Source organism: Chelonoidis abingdonii, chromosome 1 (genome assembly GCF_003597395.2).
Source record: "Chelonoidis abingdonii isolate Lonesome George chromosome 1, CheloAbing_2.0, whole genome shotgun sequence".
NCBI lineage: Eukaryota > Metazoa > Chordata > Testudines > Testudinidae > Chelonoidis > Chelonoidis abingdonii.
Genome location: NC_133769.1, coordinates 237,490,420 through 237,508,169, shown reverse-complemented (window position 1 = coordinate 237,508,169; position 17,750 = coordinate 237,490,420).

Sequence of the window (17,750 nt, the reverse complement as noted above, 5' to 3'; positions counted from 1 at the left end):
GCCAAGTCCATGTCTCCGGTGGGGGATCGCTCTCCCCTAGACTCTTTCTCACAGGGGTCAAGGGCTCGTGCCCACATTCTGGGAAGAGTCCCCACTTCTGGTACCACATGTAGTGCGGCTCGGCCGTGGTTTGTCCCTCAGCGGGGCTGTGGGGTATCCCACTGCCTCGCTACCAATAGTCTTAAGCCCGGCCCTAGATCAGGGCGGGCAACAAACACTGAGTCAGGAGGCTCAGGCCCTCAGGCAGGGCTGAGCAGCAACAGTCTTAAGCCCAGCCCTAGGTCAGGGTGGGGCAACAAACACTGAGTCAATTATAGTAGGTTTCGGCCTCCTCAGACCAGGGAGAGGGGGAGTCTGCCACCCCTGGAGGGGTGGCAGGGGGGACGCAGGCCCTCCCACTCCACTGCGTCCCAGCCTGGGGCCCTAGCAGCGGCAGAAACTTGCTCTGTCAGTGGGGACCCTGGCTGCAACACACTGACATTGGCTCTGGCAGTGCTGCAGCCAGACTGGGGTCGGCCACCCCCGGGCTACTTCCACTCTCCCCCTCGTCGGGTACCTGAGTCATCATAGTGTCACCAGTGGTCTCAACCACCATCAGCTCCTCTGGGCGAGGGTGGGCTCAGCGGCTCCTCGGGGTAGCTGGCCAGAGGCAGGCTAGGCCCTTCCTTGGGGTAGCGGGCGTGGGCCAGGCTCAGCCAGTCCTCCTTGGGGTAGCGGGCACGAGGCAGGCTCGGCCAGTTCTCCTTGGGATAGCGAGCGTGGGCCAGGTGTGAGCTCCAGCTGGCAGCGGCCGCAGACGTCTGGTCTCGGCAGTGGCTGGGCTCCTCCTGAGCTGTGCAGGCAGCTTTTTTACTTCCAGGTCTGCGCCGTGACCTCTGAGCGGCGGGCGCAGGACCTGGCGGCTCCGCCTACAGCGGGGTTGGGGGAGGTTTGTCCCTCAGCGGGGCTGTGGGGTATTACCCCCCACCCTCTGACCCGATTTTTCACACTTGCTGTCTGGTCACCCTAGCTGCTAGTGCTGTGGTACACCAAACCTCTATGGTACTAGTCGTTCCCCAGGTGTCCCATGACTCAGAGGCAAGTGCTAAAGTGCTTCAGCTTCTAAGCCATTTAGGCTCTAGCCCTGGTGAGTGCCAGTAACCATTCAGAGATATGGCTAGAGTGAAGAGGTATTTTACTAGTGTTGACAAGACAGGGAAAGGTTGCATATACTGTAGGCACAATGGCTTACACCAGGGGTGGCCAACCTGAGCCTGAGAAGGAGCTAATATTATTTACCAGTGCACATTGCCAAAGAGCCACAGTAATACATCAGCAGCCTCCCATCAGCTTCCCCTCCCGCCTCCGGTTCCCAGCACCTCTCGCCCACTGGCAGCTCCCCCAATCAACACCTCCCCCTCCTTCCCTCCCCGCACCTCCTGATCAGCTGTTTTGTGGTGTGCAGGCTCAGGGGATGCAGGGGGAAGGGCATGGCAGGTTCAGGGGAGGGGACAGGAAGGGGTGGAGTGGGGGAGGGCCTGTGGCAGCGCCAGGTTTGAGCAGTGAGCACCCCCTGGCACATTGGAAAGTTGGCACCTGTAGCTCCAGCCCTGGACTCAGTGCCTATACAAGGAGCTGCATATTAACTTCTGAAGAATCGCATGTGGCTCCAGAGACACACATTGGCCACCCCTGGCTTATATAATTACAACTTTGTAGCAGTTCTTATTTGGGCCCTTGGAGAACAGTCCACTAGAGGTTAGGGCACTTCAGGCCCAGTGCATGGGGCATTCTCTCCAATCCAGTCCTCTATTTTTCACTGGCAGCACTTCTCAAATATTAACCCATTTTTGGAACAAATGACCTCTGCCACTTGTGGCAAATTGCCGGTACTGTTCTCTGGGTCTCGCGCTTTCTCTTCTCTGGGGTAGGTTCAGGGCGATATTGCTTGCCTCTGAACCAGTTCTTAATCACTCCCCTAGTGTCCTTGGAGGAGGGGAGTCGAGAGGGAGGGACCTGGGCCCGCCCTCTACTCCAGGTCCCAACCCAGGGGCCCTGGGGTTGTGGTGAACCACTTGACTAGCGGTTTCTTCCCCTGGGTTACTTCCCTCTCATACCCGTCAGCTTGTGAAGGGCTTCTCGCCTCTCTTCTATACAAGCCTGGTGCCCCTTACCTAGGGTTTCTGTTGGGCTTCCCAATCCACCGCAGCACTCCTCCAAACCTTCTATTTCTCTCTGGACAAACTCTTCTCTTCTGCAATCTGCACTCTGCTCCAATCCAACCTTTCTCCTTCAACTACCACCCCCTGTCTGACTGAAGCAGGGGTTTATATCCCATGACTGGAGTCAGGTGCTCTAACTGGAGTCAGGTGCTCTAATTGGCCACAGCTGTTCTAGTTAATCTAAAGCAAACCTTCCTCCCTTGGCAGGGAATAAGGCCCCCTGCTAACACTCTTATGCTGCCCTCTGGCCATGCTGTATCACACACTCATACACAATAGTCATGTTTACTGGAAGGAATATAAAATTTCAAGTTGAAGAAAATGCAAATAGGACATTACTTACCAGGATTCCCTAGGAAGACAACTGCTATATCTAACTTTCCTTCCCAGATTTGTCTCTCTTTCACTGTGGTTTTTTTAGAGTGCCTCAAGAACTTTTTTACTATACTTTTTTTTGGTCAAAAGCCCTTTGTTGAAGCAGAGGATTTTTGTGTGTGGAAACCCAGGAGTTTCTGTGACTTGAACCTGGCTCTCCACAGCCCAGGTGAGTGTTTTAGACATGGAACGGTTGGCTACTGTGGGATAGTCTCTCTCTCTCTCTCCATTTTAGTAGGTCTTGATTTTTGTTCTGCTTCAGAATAGAATCAAATGTCAAACCATCACAATTTTTATGAAACAGAAATCTTGTCTTCCGGGCAGTCCTAGTCTTTTTACTCTCCCCTGGAGCAGTGTTCAGCAACCTTTTTGATACCAGCAATCAGCTTGCTATCTTCCTAAACTGTGACAGGGAGATCTTGGGGACCAGTGCCAGTCCATGGACTGGTCCTTGTGCAATGGTATATGGCAATCTTAAAGTATGCCTGCCATTTTTTTAAAATGCACTTGAAACATTCTGCTTCACCCATTCATCCCCAGAAAGAAACTGGGCCCCAGATCCTCAGCTGGTAAAAATTGACAGAACCCCATTGTCTTTAATGGAGCTCTGACAATTTACACCCCTTGAGTGTCTGGCCCTGGGTCTCCTCACTCCATTTTGAAAAACCTGTTGGGGGAGGAAGGGTGTGGTCTAGTGGTTAGAGACAAAGATTTGAAACTCAGATGTATTGTTCTGCTCCTGGATGCTACTGACTTGATAGGTAACTCTGAATAAGTCACTTAGGGTTGGTTTAAACTAGAAAAACTTACTATGTTGGTTAGGGGTACAATGGTTTTGTGTGTGGATGCAATTTTACTGTAATAGCTTATTTTGCTTTCTGAATCAGAGTAAGCTATACTGGTATAACTGCATCAACACTGGGAGGGTTTTGTCCTTCATCCCACTAGAGTTAAAGTGTCAAAATTTTCTAGACAGCCCCTTAGATGATCTGTGCCTTGGTTTACCTCTTTGAACAATGAGCATCCTGCTACTGTACTCCCCATAGTTGTTACAGTACTTTGTTAACTAATGTTTGTAAACTGCTTTTGAGATCCTTGTATAAAGGTTCTGTACAAGTGCAAAGTCTCTATGTTGTGCTGGTTGATGAACTAAGACAAATAGAGACGTTGTTGTTAACCATGTGCAGAAATGCAGGACTTCTTCACAGTTGGTCCTAACCTCCATGAACTCCCCTCCTTTCTCATGGTTGCCTGTGAATCTGCAAGGCATGGAGGTGGGCCCCACTGTGTAGTCTGAGAGGATTTCTGCAAGGAAATCCCCTTAAGTGCATGAGATGTTATTTGTAATTACAGGTCCCAGATCATACCATGCATAAATTTAAAGTTTCAAATTTTGTTAAAAGCAAAATTAGTTGATTACAATCTGAACACGCACTTTTTCTTTAAAAAAGTTAGAACTAGAGGTAAACTTCATATTACTTCATCATTTTGAGACATGACACTGGGGAAGCTTCCATTGCTTCCTTCAAAATGAGCATTAAAGGACACATAAGGAAACGATTGTTGCTCTGTTTCCTACTTTCAGGTTAAGTCTGGAACTGCACTCAGATTAATTCCAAACCTCAAGGCTTGACGAGTACCAAAATGTAAAGAGCACTTTATGGGTGTACACAATGGCCTGAGATTGAATAAAGCTAAACAATACAAATGCTGCAATGCAACTGAAACAACAGAATATTTCTGTTTGAACTATTAAGATACAATAGAGGACAAGTCCTGCCTGCACATTAGTCCCATTGACATCAGCTGGATTCTCCATACAGTAGAACCTCAGAGTTATGAAAACCTTGGGAATGGAGGTTGTTCATAACTCTGAACAAAACATTATGGTTGTTCTTTCAAAAGTTTACAACTGAACATTGAACTAATACTGCTTTGAAACTTTTACTATGAAGAAGAAAAATACTGCTTTCCCCCCCTTTTTTTTTAGTAGTTTACATTTAACACAGTACTGTATTTGCAGTTTTTTGTTTTTGTTTTGTCTCTGCTGCTGCCTGATTGTGTACTTCTGGTTCCAAATGAGGTGTGTGGTTGACTGGTCAGTTCATAACTCTGGTGTTCATAACGCTGAGGTTCTACGGTATGAGTAAAAGCTGAAGGATTGGGCCCTAAATTTTCTTGAACAAGAAGCGCTTTCCAATAGTACATATTTTTTTCTATCCATCTTCCTTAACAATGTTGCAAAAACTGTACAGTTGTTTACTGATGATATCAAGTTTTTCAGTATACTAAGATCTTTTCAGTCAAATGGCCTTTAGCTGTTCGTTTGCTCTTGTCTCACTCTAAAATAAAGTATCAATGGAAAAGCACACAGTTTATGTCAGCAACAGTCAGCAGGGAGCACAATTGCTGCTTGTCTCTGCAGACAGCAGGTACCTTAGAAATATAAAGATCTTTCACACAGAAAAGAAAAACATAACAGCGACATAACTAAATACAGCATTGATCTCGCAACCTGTGTCCTCTTCAGTGAGTAGTGTGAACAAACTATTGGAAATTCCAACTGAAAATGTTCAAATGGCTGATGATGATCAGTTGGCAGCTAGGTTTAAGAACAGAGTAAAAGATCTATTGGGCTACTGGTTGCTAGTGCTATCACGGAAATAAATGCTCACCAGTAGAATATAGACCATTGTTGTTAAGTTGCTATGACATTTTTAAATCTTGTGCCTGATCTCGCTCCCATGAAAGGCAATAGAAATTTTCCCCTCCATTTCAACAAGAACATGATCAGGCCCAAGTTTTGAGCCTCAGGGCTGCCCAGAGGATTCACGGGGCCTGGGGCAAAGCAATTTCGGGGGCCCCTTCCATAAGAAAAAGTTGCAATACTATAGAATACTATATTCTTGTGGGGGACCCTGCGGGCCCAGGGCCTGGGGCAAATTGCCTCAGTTGCCCCCACCTCTGAATGGCCCTGTTGAGCCTAACTCCTTGTATGCTTATTAGGGAGTGTAGCGCTGAATATAGGTATGAGGAATTTATTTTAATCATTTTAAATATTATTTTTCAGTGTTTTTATTTAAACAGGTAGTTTTGCCAGTATTGGGCCCCTTATGAGAGAGGTTTCTAATGTTTAATAGGATGTGAGTAGATAAAGACCCAACACACAATAGGAAACGTTTTAAAAATACTGGATGCATTCTTGTTAGTTTGAGTCTTTTCTCCTTTCACTGATATATGGAGAGGAAGTTGAAGCATGTTACACTTTAAAATCAGGAATTCTATTTAAAATTACTCACATAATTTAAAATTGGATCATTCATAAATCTAAAAATGCTTCATGTGTGTCCTTAAGTAGAGAGTGTTTAATTATAATTTAATTTAAATGAAACCTCTGCCATTTTCACAAACTCACAACACTTTCACTTGAACACTGTATTTAGTGTAGGACATCATAAGCAACAAATCATGGAATCATGTGCATCTCCTTAATATTACTCCTCTTCAGTATTAAAACAATACACATTTATACAGAACAAATTGCATAGGGGACTCTTAAGTAACTGCAGCTTGTGCCAGTCGCAAATTTGTCATGACATAATGCAGAAGTAGTGATAATTTTGGCTTCAGGCTAACAAGTCTTGTTGTTTTGGAGGTTCTGTAACTGTATGGTTAAACTAGCAGACACATTGGGGAGGCATTCGAGGAGGATGGCTAAGAGGCACATGGGAATTCCCTTATCTCCTATTATCTTCCTTTACTTTTGTTTCAAATATATAAATTAAAGCAAATATTCAAAAATGAGTGTCAAAAGACCAGAATCATGAAACTTGATTAAAAAGGGGAAAGGACAGAATCTCGGGGGTTAGGGGATGTTATGAGCAGTATGCACCAGGTTTTCATCTTTATCATTCAAAAAAATCCCCAATTTCACATGCATAGGATTCTCCTTCTTTATATTATGAAAAAACATGATTTTACTCTGAAATCTGAAAATCTCTGCTTTTCATACTCCTGTCTCATTGATTAACACTGACAGCTACAAGGAGGACCCAGAGAATGCTAATTAAAATCTAGGGACAGTGGAGAATTAGAGAGTCACCTTTGTTCTATGAGAGATTTAAACTGGGTTACTGGGGGTAGTTTCTCCTCCACCACCCACCCCTGCATATTACTAATTACACTGTTTAGCAAAAAGGTCTGTAATACAATTAAGCAAAAATTCATCCCTGCTGTGTAATATATATCCATTTTTCCTGACAGTTGGATTTTACTTAGTTCAAGGGTTCTATTCTGTTCCTATTTAAGTCAAAACTCCTATGGATTTATGGAATCAGGACTGGGCTTTAAAATGTCTTCATTTGTAACCAGAACTATTTAATTAATTTCTTTGACCCTGAATGTGTCTATTTAAAATAAGACACATCATTAACCATAATTAATGGTAGCACAGTATTAAGAAAGTACCATATGTATAGTATTAGCAAATATTTAAATATTTGCTAATATTGTACATATATATAAGACTGACCATAAAAATAAGGTGAATCTCTTCTCACAGTCTCCTTATTGACATCAAGGGAGATGCACAGGTGCTGTTGAGAATAGAATTTGGCTCATCGACTACAACTATGTGAAGTTTAAAACTGCAAAGCAAGACAGACCCACTGGCTTAAGAGTAGTGCTTCTTGCTGCTATGCAGAAGACGTGGGCTCAATTTCTACCACTAGCCTGTGTCTCCTTGAGCTGTGTATAACTTGGAAGGCTGAAGAAGGCCTTCCCTAAATGGAAGAATGGAGTTGTTCATGATGCTCAACTGTGAGGCTGCCCAAACGATTGAAGAATATCACTAGCTGGCTCTGAAATTGCTTCTTCTAGTAGAATTCATCTGGAGAGATGGTAGTTCTGATGAGTTTTGGAAAGAAGTGGAGTTAAGATTGGAAACCTAATGTAGGATAATCTTCACAGATTTGATGTGGAGATGGAATTTTGCAGCAGGAGAAGAACTGTGGAAAATTAATGTTTGAATATCTGTGACACAATGCGGAAAAAGCTTTAGTAATTTGTAAAAGTATTTTGTGTAGGAATCAGCACTACTTATCACTGGCACCAGCATTAAGCCTTCATGAAAGTTTGCATCAGCTCTGTGTGTGTACAGCACCAATGGCGTCCTGACTCCTGATCCATAGCTAGGGCTCCTAGGTGCTCTGGTCACACAAATAATAGTAAATAATATCTAAAATATGCTGATTTCTGTGCCAAACAACTATTTGTAACTGTTATCATTTGCAGAGTTCAGAGAACTTAATTTGTATGCATGAGTATGTTTGGACAAGATATCAAATATCCATCATGCAAGTCTTAAACCATAAATTCAGCATGTCATACAAGGGAAAAGGCCATATAACTATATCACTATGGGCCCACTGTTGCCACCCTTACTCATGCTGAGTAACACCTTACACCATGAGCAAACCCATTGTCTTTAATGGGACTTGTCATACAGTAAGGCCCAGATCCTCAAAGGTATTGGGAACTAGGCACCTAAATATCACTGGGGATCTGGGCTCAAGCTATTATTCAACAGGGTAATGGCAACAGAACTGGGGCCTATGATAATAGAGGTTGACTTATAAGAAAGCTTCCAGGTCAGTACATCCTTTACACATGCTGTTCCTATGTAAGGGACTGGAAACTCTATGGGTCTCCTGACAGATTTTTTTCCACTGGATCATTCCCTGAAATATACAGAATTTGTATCATCTAGGAATCATCAGGAGGTTTGAAACCCTTCTTCCCCAATATTGGTGGATTCCTGGATCTGTGGGTGCTCACTGCTGTCTCATGTTAGTCATGTCCAGCTCCTGGACCAGTGTTGCTAGGGCTATTCCAGCTAGTTGCTTCCCTTAAAACACCCCTTTGGAAAGGGATGTGCGGGGGGGAGGGTGGCGGAGGCTTCACAACAGGAAGGGAAACAAAAGGGTAACTTTTCAGAGGGTCAGAATTAACATACCTACAAAATGTGAAAGATTAGGGGACACAGACATCCTCAGCCATAAACTCATACCCCTGTGGAGCACACATGGAGGGGCTTCTACATGGGAAGCGGAATGATGTCCTCAAAATACTACTTCTATTTCCATGGCTCTTCATGTTTCTCACTTGGTCCCTAGTTAGAGATACTCTGTTTTAAGTCAAATATATTGCACTGGCGAAAAGAAAGTGGGCCAGGTATCCTCTGTTGTGCTGGATATTAACACAGCTGAGTCCACATAGAGCAAGGTTGGAGGAGGGAAGGGAAAGAAGTGGTCACTTCTCTGTTCCGCCCCAAATCCTGGACTGCCTGGGGCCAAAATGACTCTGGAACTATATTAAAGCAACCTAGATACCACCGCACCAGATAAGGATCCAAAGGGGCCCATAGGATCCAGTATGCCTATGGAGGAGTTAGCTTCACCACAATCTCTGAAGCCCCCTAAGTAAATCCGGGAAGTAGGTGATGTAGCATTATACACCTGAAAGAATATGATCTATTTTACCTTAATTAAAAAATAAATATATACATGTGCATATATTATATTACCTGGGAGTATTTTCCTAAATCTTTTAAGTATGAGATTTTTACATTCAGTTTGGGAAAATTAGTCAATATGGGCTCACCTTTTTTTCCATTGAGAAAACAAGAATGGCCTGGCCTTAACACTCATTTGATACACAAGTGTCCTTGAGTCACCAGTAGGAGCTATACTTTGATTAGATACAGTAGAACCTCAGCGTTAGGAAAACCAGAGTTACAAACTGACCAGTCAACCACACACCTTATTTGGAATCAGAAGTACACAATCAGGCAGCAGCAGACATAAAAAAAAACAAAACAAAAAACAAGTACAGTACAAGGGCTTTGCCATAGGTGGGCCGTGACCCACCCACTTAGCAACCAGGCCCACCCAAATCGGGGACGGAGCTCCCCAAATCCACAGGCTGGGACTCCTGGCCCCAAATCACTGTTCATCAGCCTGGCTACATTCCCCTCCTGCAAGCACTGGGCACTGCTGCTCCAGCCCCAGCACTAGCCCTGTGGGGGCTGTGCCTCATGGGGACGGGTCTGGATGCAGGGGCGACTCTAGGGATTTCACCGCCCCAAGCACAGCAGTCAGGCATGTCTGCGGGAGGTCCTCCCAAGCCACGGGACCAGTGGACCCTCCGCAGGCCCACCTGCAGGAGGTCCACCAAAGCTGCGGGACCAGCGGACCCTCCGCAGACAAGCCGTAGAAGGCAGCCTGCCTGCCGCCCTCACAGCGCCAGCAGAGCACCCCCCCGCAGCTCGCTGCCCCAAGCACGCGCTTGGCGTGCTGGGACCTGGAGCCGCCCCTGTCTGAGTGGGGCCAGAGAGTGGGGCAGCAGTGCACAGCGCTGGCAGGAGGGGGACGTGGCTGGGCTGATGGACACTGAGACAGGGTTGGGAGTGGCGGGCTGAGCTCAAGTCCCAGGGTGGCCTCCCTCAGCCCTTGGTTGCACAATGCAGCCTGTGTGCCCTGGGTGCCTCCTGAGCGGTAAGGAGGGTGGAGAGAGACAGGCTCCCCATCGCTCCCTCCACCCTCAGGGCACCGGATCCTTCCTGCTCCCTCTCTCCTCCCTCCCCCTCCACCCCAGGGTCCCCCTTCCTTCTGCTCCCTGCCCAGGGCATCAGATCCCTCCTTTGCCCCCTCCCCTTCCTGCCCCTGCACCCCCCATCATTTCCCGCCCACCCACCCAAAAGCTGGAGCCTACCCTGTTTTCCTGCCCCAACAACGCCACTGGTACAGTACAATTAAAGGAAAGTTTTTTTAAAAAAATCAAGGTAAGGAAACTGTTTCCATGCTTGTTTAATTTAAATTAAAAACAGTATTTTCTTCTGTATAGTAAAGTTTCAAAGCTGCATTAAATCAATCTTCAGCTGTAAACTTTTGAAAGAACCACCATAACATTTTGTTCAGAGTTACGAACATTTCAGAGTTACAAGCAACCTCCATTCCCGAGGTGTCCATAACTCTGAGGTTTTCTGTAATGGTAAAGGAACATAAGCACATAAGAATGGCCATACTGGGTCAGACCAAAGGTCCATCTAGTCCAGTATCCTGTCTTCCAACAGTGGCCAATGCCAGGTGCCCCAGAGGGAATGAGCAGAACAGGTAATCATCAAGTGATCCATCCCCTGTCTCCCATTCCCAGTATCTGGCAAACAGAGGCTAGGGACACCATCCCTGCCCATCCTGGCTAATAGCCATTGATGGATCTATCATCCATGAACGTATCTAGTTCTTTTTTGAACTTTGCTATGGTCTTGGCCTTCACAACATGCTCTGGCAAGGAGTTCCATGGGTTGACTGTGCACTGTATGGAAAAAATACTTCCCTTTGTTTGTTTTAAACCTGCCGCCTATTAATTTCATTTGGTGCCCCTAGTTCTTGTGTTATGAGAAGGAGTAAATAACACTGCCTTATTTACTTTCTCCACACCAGTCATGATTTTATAGACCTCTATCATATCCTGCCTTAGTCGTCTCTTTTCCAAGCTGAAAAGTCCCAGTCTTATTAATCTGTCGTCACATGGCTGCCGTTCCATGCCCTAATAATTTTTATTGCCCTCTTCTGAACCTTTTCCAAGTTGAATATGTCTTTTTTGAGACGGGGCAACCACATCTGCACGCAGTATTCAAGGAAAGTAAGATTATAGCGTTGTACCTCTGCTTGTAACCTCATTTAAAATGTAAAAGCATCAAAACTCCTACAAAACAGATCTTCACATTTTAAAATCTGGATGAGCAAAATACCATGAGTTGTCACATTGAAGTTAACAGGAATACACCTGCAACTAACTACAAACAGGAATATGAAAGGTGTTTATAAACTGGTCCTATAAAAAGCAAAATAAGGCCCCAGTCCTATAAATGCTAATGCATATCCTTGAAATTATCAAGTAGTCTCACTGAAGTCAATTGAACTATTCATAATAGGAAAGTTAAGTATATACATAAATGTTACAAGAATTGGGACCTAATATGTCCTGGCTTCAGAATATAGACTTTCTTCACATCACAAGATCAGAGTTATATGTATTTTCACAGCTATGTCTAAACAGTTATGGGTATATGAATTATGGCCAAATTACTTGGGCTTTGGCTTGATTTTATTTTTCACTGTTACATTAAATGTATTGCGTTCATTCTGTTAGAAACACTGACGTTTTTGTGAGGGAAAACACCAAGCTTTTTTTTTTTTAAATAATAGAATTTATTTAAAAATGACGCATAGCATTTATGCAAAACAGTTTCATTTCCTTTGGAGAGAGAGAGAGAATACAGGAAAATATGATGTGGGGGAGGCTATAGCTTGAAGCCCTTAGCATATAAACAACACAGGAGGGTAATGAAGCACTTGTTCAGAGTTCTTTCTATGTACAAAGTATGTCCCAACCTTTTCCAAAGCATTGATTGCTTTGCTTTGGCTTTGGGTGACACCTTGGGCCTGACTTTCAGCAGTACTGAGCACTTGCCATTCCCATTACCGCCCTTTGGAGCTGCAGGTGCTCAGCACTTCTAGGAATCAAGCTCCAGCAATAAGACTTTGAAAATTGGGTTGTTTTCTGAAACTTGGAGCACAACTCTCCTAGTTATCCAAAGGGCCCTGTGCAAATATCTATGCAGTGGAATGAGGAGCATGCCCGCACCCTATTAAGGAGGAAGCTAATGAACCCTCCTGGGCTCAGCCAGCACTAACCAGAAACAACTTCGGGGCTTGCTCTGCCTGGAGGGAGGAAGCTTTAAAAAGGGAAAGCCTGCCCCAAGAAGGGACAGCAACTAGGGGGAGACAGCTATGCCTTGGACAGCTGGTTACAGGATTAGATCAGCAAGGAGGGAGATGATGGTGGACCCTGCTACCTCTGAGACCAATTGAAGCCATTACAGACTGAGTGTTACAAAAAGGAGGTGTCTCAGAATGGACTTTCACCCTGACCAGGACACTAAAAAGCCTACAGACTAGCCAGGCCCCAAGGCCGAGCACTTTATTTTCCTTTCTTTCTTTACTTGATCCTCCCTCTCCTCTGAGAGGGGGAAAGAATCTTGTTTGTTTGGAGAGACTCTGTTATACCTAGAGCTGGAGAAGCCCTCTGTGAGTGTTAGAGAAGGAAAGCAGCTGAGGCCCCCCCCCCCCCACCATGGTCTGGTGGGGACTCAGAGAGCTCCTACCCAACAAAAAGTGGTGAAGAATGTGGGTAGCATATACCTGACATAAGTATGAAAGAAAAGAAAAACAGTCAAACAAAAAAGTCACAGAGGGAGATGGAGCTCAGTAGTTCTGAGCACGATGGAACCTGAGCAGAGGTGTAAATGGCGAGCTGAGATGCACCATCAGCAAGCGGTTGCTATGCAGAACCACGTCCAAGTGATGCAACAGCTGCTGAGGGAGCTGATGAGCCAGGAGCAGGAGCTCTACCAGGAAATGGTACAAAAGATAGTGTCATCCTATGCTCCACAGAAGTTCCAGCAGGACAAGCTTCCTCGGAAGTGGGTCCCTCACCAAAACTTGGGAAGCTAACAAAGATGAGACTGGACTATGATTCTAAGTTTTTTTTTAATTACCTTTGAGAGGGTAGCACTAGCATTCTTGTAGTGCCATGGGCTTGGGTTTTGGGCTCCATACTTGATGGGTCTGGAACAAGTGGCCTCCTGTAACCTGGACTTGGAGCAGGCTAAGGACTACAAACAAAAGTCCATCATTTTGGACTCCTTGGACATTTCTGAGGAAACCCTCCACCAATGTTTCAGATCCAAAATCTATCTCACAGGGACCAGACCCTGGTTAGTAGGGCACCATTTGAAGGAACACTGTTGGAAGTGGATCCTTGTGAAAGAACGGTCTGGCCCAGGTGGCCAAGCTGATTGTGACTGAATGATTTAGAAGGCTATTACCACAAAAGGCAGATGGTGGATATTACTGCACTGCCTGGGTATCTTGTCAGATGCATTGTGGTTAATCTAGAGCTTTCTAGAGGCTGAAGGGTCACTAGATTCAGGATTCCCCAAGACCTCAGTGCCATGCAGGCCAGATCTGAAAGGGTGGATGACCTCAAACTGGTAACAATCATTCTGAGGGGTCCAGCTCTGTGGTTCCAGGAGAATCAGACTAGGTGCTAGATTGTGATAAATGCAGGTGGGATAAGTGGGGCTGTCAGGCTTGGAAACAACACTGCCAGTGGGACAACCAGGCAGAGCAAGCAACCGAATTAGGACCTGCAGAACTGGGTCCGGACATTACTTAAGAGCCAAGTTCATCCCCAGGTAGGAAAGTTGCCATCAATGCCATCCTGGTGATTTGCTACTTCAGATGACAGACAGGACATATGAAGAAAGAATGCACAATGGGAGATGGCAAATACACAGAGGGTTGGACTGCAGAAACTCATGCCTGGAAAATGGCTCCCCCACAACCAAGTTGACGGTGCCAGTGAGAGGAAAAGGAAGAGAGTTCAAGGACCGGTTTACCCTAGCTGTAGTCAGATAGGGTCCAAACCTCCTTAGTAGGAGACAAGGATGCTCCTTAAAGGTCAATTCACCTACAGTGCATAAATGGTTATATGAAAACAGACGTCAGGCAATATTTGCAATTGACCATGGAGACACAAACCAATGTGATAACTGTAGCTCTGGTTGAGAAATTGGCCTACCCTTAATCATAGGTGAGGACTGGCTGTTTGTTTGTTTTGACAAGACAGTAACAAACAGGCCCGCCCAGTGAATGGGGTCCAGGCCCACCGTTGCAGAATGAACCCCAAAGCCTGGTTTTGGAGACCCTGAGGAGAGAACATCATGAGCAACATGATCATCCTCCCCCATAGGGAAGGAAGAGATAATCAGCCTAGACCTGGAAGCTCTCCTACAGGGTGGGAGTATTGTGCAGAGACAGAGGAGCGACCTCTCACTGAGTAGTGTGTATGACCAATAGGCCTCTCTAAATGGGAAAGTAATGGAGCCTTGGCAAGTCAAGCAGTATCCATGCTTCATGCTCGAGGAAGAGAACCTGTGCTGAATTGAAAGAGATCCACAAACCAGGGCTACAAAGACAATTGCTGGTGCAGTGCAAGTATCGCCGGACAGTGTTGCAGCTCTCACGTGACAACCATGGACTGGACACCTGGGAAGAGAAGACACTGTCACAGGTACTAGCCTGATTCTATTGGCTGAGCATGCATCCGGAGGTGAGAGAATACTGTTCCTCCTGCCCACCATGCCAGCTGTCTGGTGACAAAGGGACTCCCAAAGCCCCGTTGGTTCCTCTGCCATTCATTGAGACACACTTTGAAAGAATGGGGTTAGACATCACCAGGCCCCTGAAAAGGACCACATCTGGGTACCAGTATATATTACTAATTGTCAACTATGCAATCACGGACCTGAAGACTCTTCCACATCTCTCAGCAAAAGCCACAGCAAGAGCATCAGAGCTCCTAAAGCTCTTCTCACATGTGGAATTTTCCAAGGAAATGCTACTGGATCAATAGACTTACTTCATTTCCAGGTGATGCACAAGTTATGCACGTTTCTGAAGGTCAAGTCCCTGCAAACCTTGGTGTACACCCCACTGCCAGCCAGGCTAGTGGAGTGATTTAATAAAACACTGAAAGGAATGTTTTTTTTAGTGATGACCACCAGCACTGGGATCAGCTACTCCTCCTGCTCTTGTTTGTCATAGAGGATGTCCTTCGGGCCTCTATGGGGTTCTCTCCCTTTGAGATTACTTTACGGCTGCCAAATATGGGGAATTTTGGACTTGCTGCAAAAAGCCTGAGAGGAACAAGATGTAGGTGTCTTACATGTCACCCAGCACATCTTACAACTAAGGAAACGACTCAGGGACATATGAGTGTTCACGAGAGAAAACTTAGTAAAGGTCTAACATACTTGAGAGCAAAATTATAATCATGGGGCATGACTATGGACCTTTTACCTGGGTGAGCATGTCCTTTTACTGAATTCTTTGGATGTGTCAATTAATGGCTTGGTGGCAGAGTCCATATGAAGTCGTTAGGAAAATAGGGCTGGTGGACTACAACATAGAAGTCTAGGCAGAAGGGAAGAAACCAAAATTTACCATGTGAATCTTCTTAAACCTTGGCAGACATGAGAAACCCTGCTGAACTCCCTTCCCTATGGTGCTTGAATTAGGACCCAAGTACTCACAGAGACTTACCCCTGTACAGAAGAAGCAACTTCTCAAATTGACTGAGGACTTTACTACTGTATTTTCCCCTTGCCCATGAAAAACACAGTTAACCCAACACCACAAAGCAATCCCCTTGCCCAACAGATAGGGAAAACCTTTGGCCCTTACCACGGAGGATGTGGGATACAGTCCGAGAAGACAGTCTGAGCAATGATGAAGATGGGGAAGGTGGTAAATAAGGATTCCAGAAGTGAATGGAGGAGACCATAGTTATGCTTCTCAAACCAGACGGTCTGGTTTTGCATTGATTTCAGGAAAGATAATGCCATCTTGAAATTCAGTCTCTATTCAATGCCCAGGGATCGACAAAGTACCTGATTTGATAAAGGGTTATGGAAAATACCTTTACTCCCATCCTTACAAGAGAACTGCTTTCGCAACCCCCTTCAGCATTTCCAATGTAAGACCATGCCATTTGGATTTCATGGAGCTGCAGCAACACCCAAGCAACTTATGAATAAGATCCTCCGTCCTCATCAGTCTGCTGCTGCATACACAGATAACACCATTTACATTTGGGAGACCACCTGCAGCACTTAAGAGCACTTCAAGATGCAGGCTTCCCAACCACAGCCTGTGAAATGTAGACTAGCCATGAAAGAGGTAGTCTGTTTAGGATATTGTGTAGGGACAGCTTACTGAAACCTGTAACTGAGTGATAGAGTACAAGCCCTAGCAGCATGCCCGATTCACCAGAAGAAAAGGCAAGTGAGGCAGTTTCTAGGCCTGACAGGGTATTACTGGAAATTTATCCCTCATTTTCCCTCGATCATGCCACCTCCATCCCCACTCCCCCCCACCCACACACCTTTACAGACCTCATAAAAGGTAATAACTCAAAGAGCTGATGGGATGGGAACTGCAAAGAAGTTTGTAATGACCTGAAAGCAGGACAGCCGGGCACCTATGCTCTTAAGCCCCGACTTTTTCTGGGAATTCATACTACACAAAGACTCTGCAGACTTTGTTCTTGGCACCTGGCTCTCACAGGGCTTTGAGGAACAAGAACATCTGATTCTACACCTGAACAGGAAGCCATTCCTTAGAGAAAAGGCCTACTCGGTTATTGAAAAGGAGGTACTAGTGGTTAGGTAAGCTGTGGATTCCCTCTGGTGTCACCTGCTTGACTACCCCTTTTCCCTGATCAAGGATCATGCTCCTCTACTCTGGCTTCATGCTTTAGCACTATAGCTTCAGTGTGCAACACTGGGCAGGAAAGGACCAAGCTAACGCTGTTTTTCCCTCTTTCCCAGAAATCTGAGATGGAGGTGATCCCATCCCAAGACTGTCTTTCCAACTTGAGGGGCTGGTTGTGTGAGAGTGCATGCCCTCATCCTATTAAGGAGGAAGCTAAGGCCTAGCCAGCACTAACCAAATACAACTGCAGGGCTTGCTTTGCCTGTAGGGAGGGAGCTTTAAAAAAAGGGAAAGCCTGGCCCAAGGGGTGGTAACAAGGGGAGGACTGCTGTGCCTCAAACTGCTGGTTACAGGATTAGACCAGCGAAGACCAAGACTGCCTGGGCCAGGAACAGAACTGGTCTCACAGAAAGGGGAGGTATCTAAGGACAGACTCTAACCCTGATCAGGACACTAAAAAGCCTACAGACAAGCTGAGTCCTAAAGGGGTGACTGAGTGGCTGCCCAAAACACAGAGCATTTGTTTTCTTTCTTTCTTTACTTGATCTTCCCTGTCCTCAGGGAGGGGGAAAGTACCTGGCTTATTTGGAGAGACACTGGTATATCCTGACCGGGGAAGGACACCATGTGTGCCAGAGAAGGGAAGCAACACAAACTGTACTCTGGTTGAGATGTAGATCCTCCTCCCGACAAGTGGTCTCCAAAAGTATTGTATGTCCACTGTTCATATCCTCTTCTCTGCCCACCCCTCATCTTCATTCTTGTTTGCAGTGTC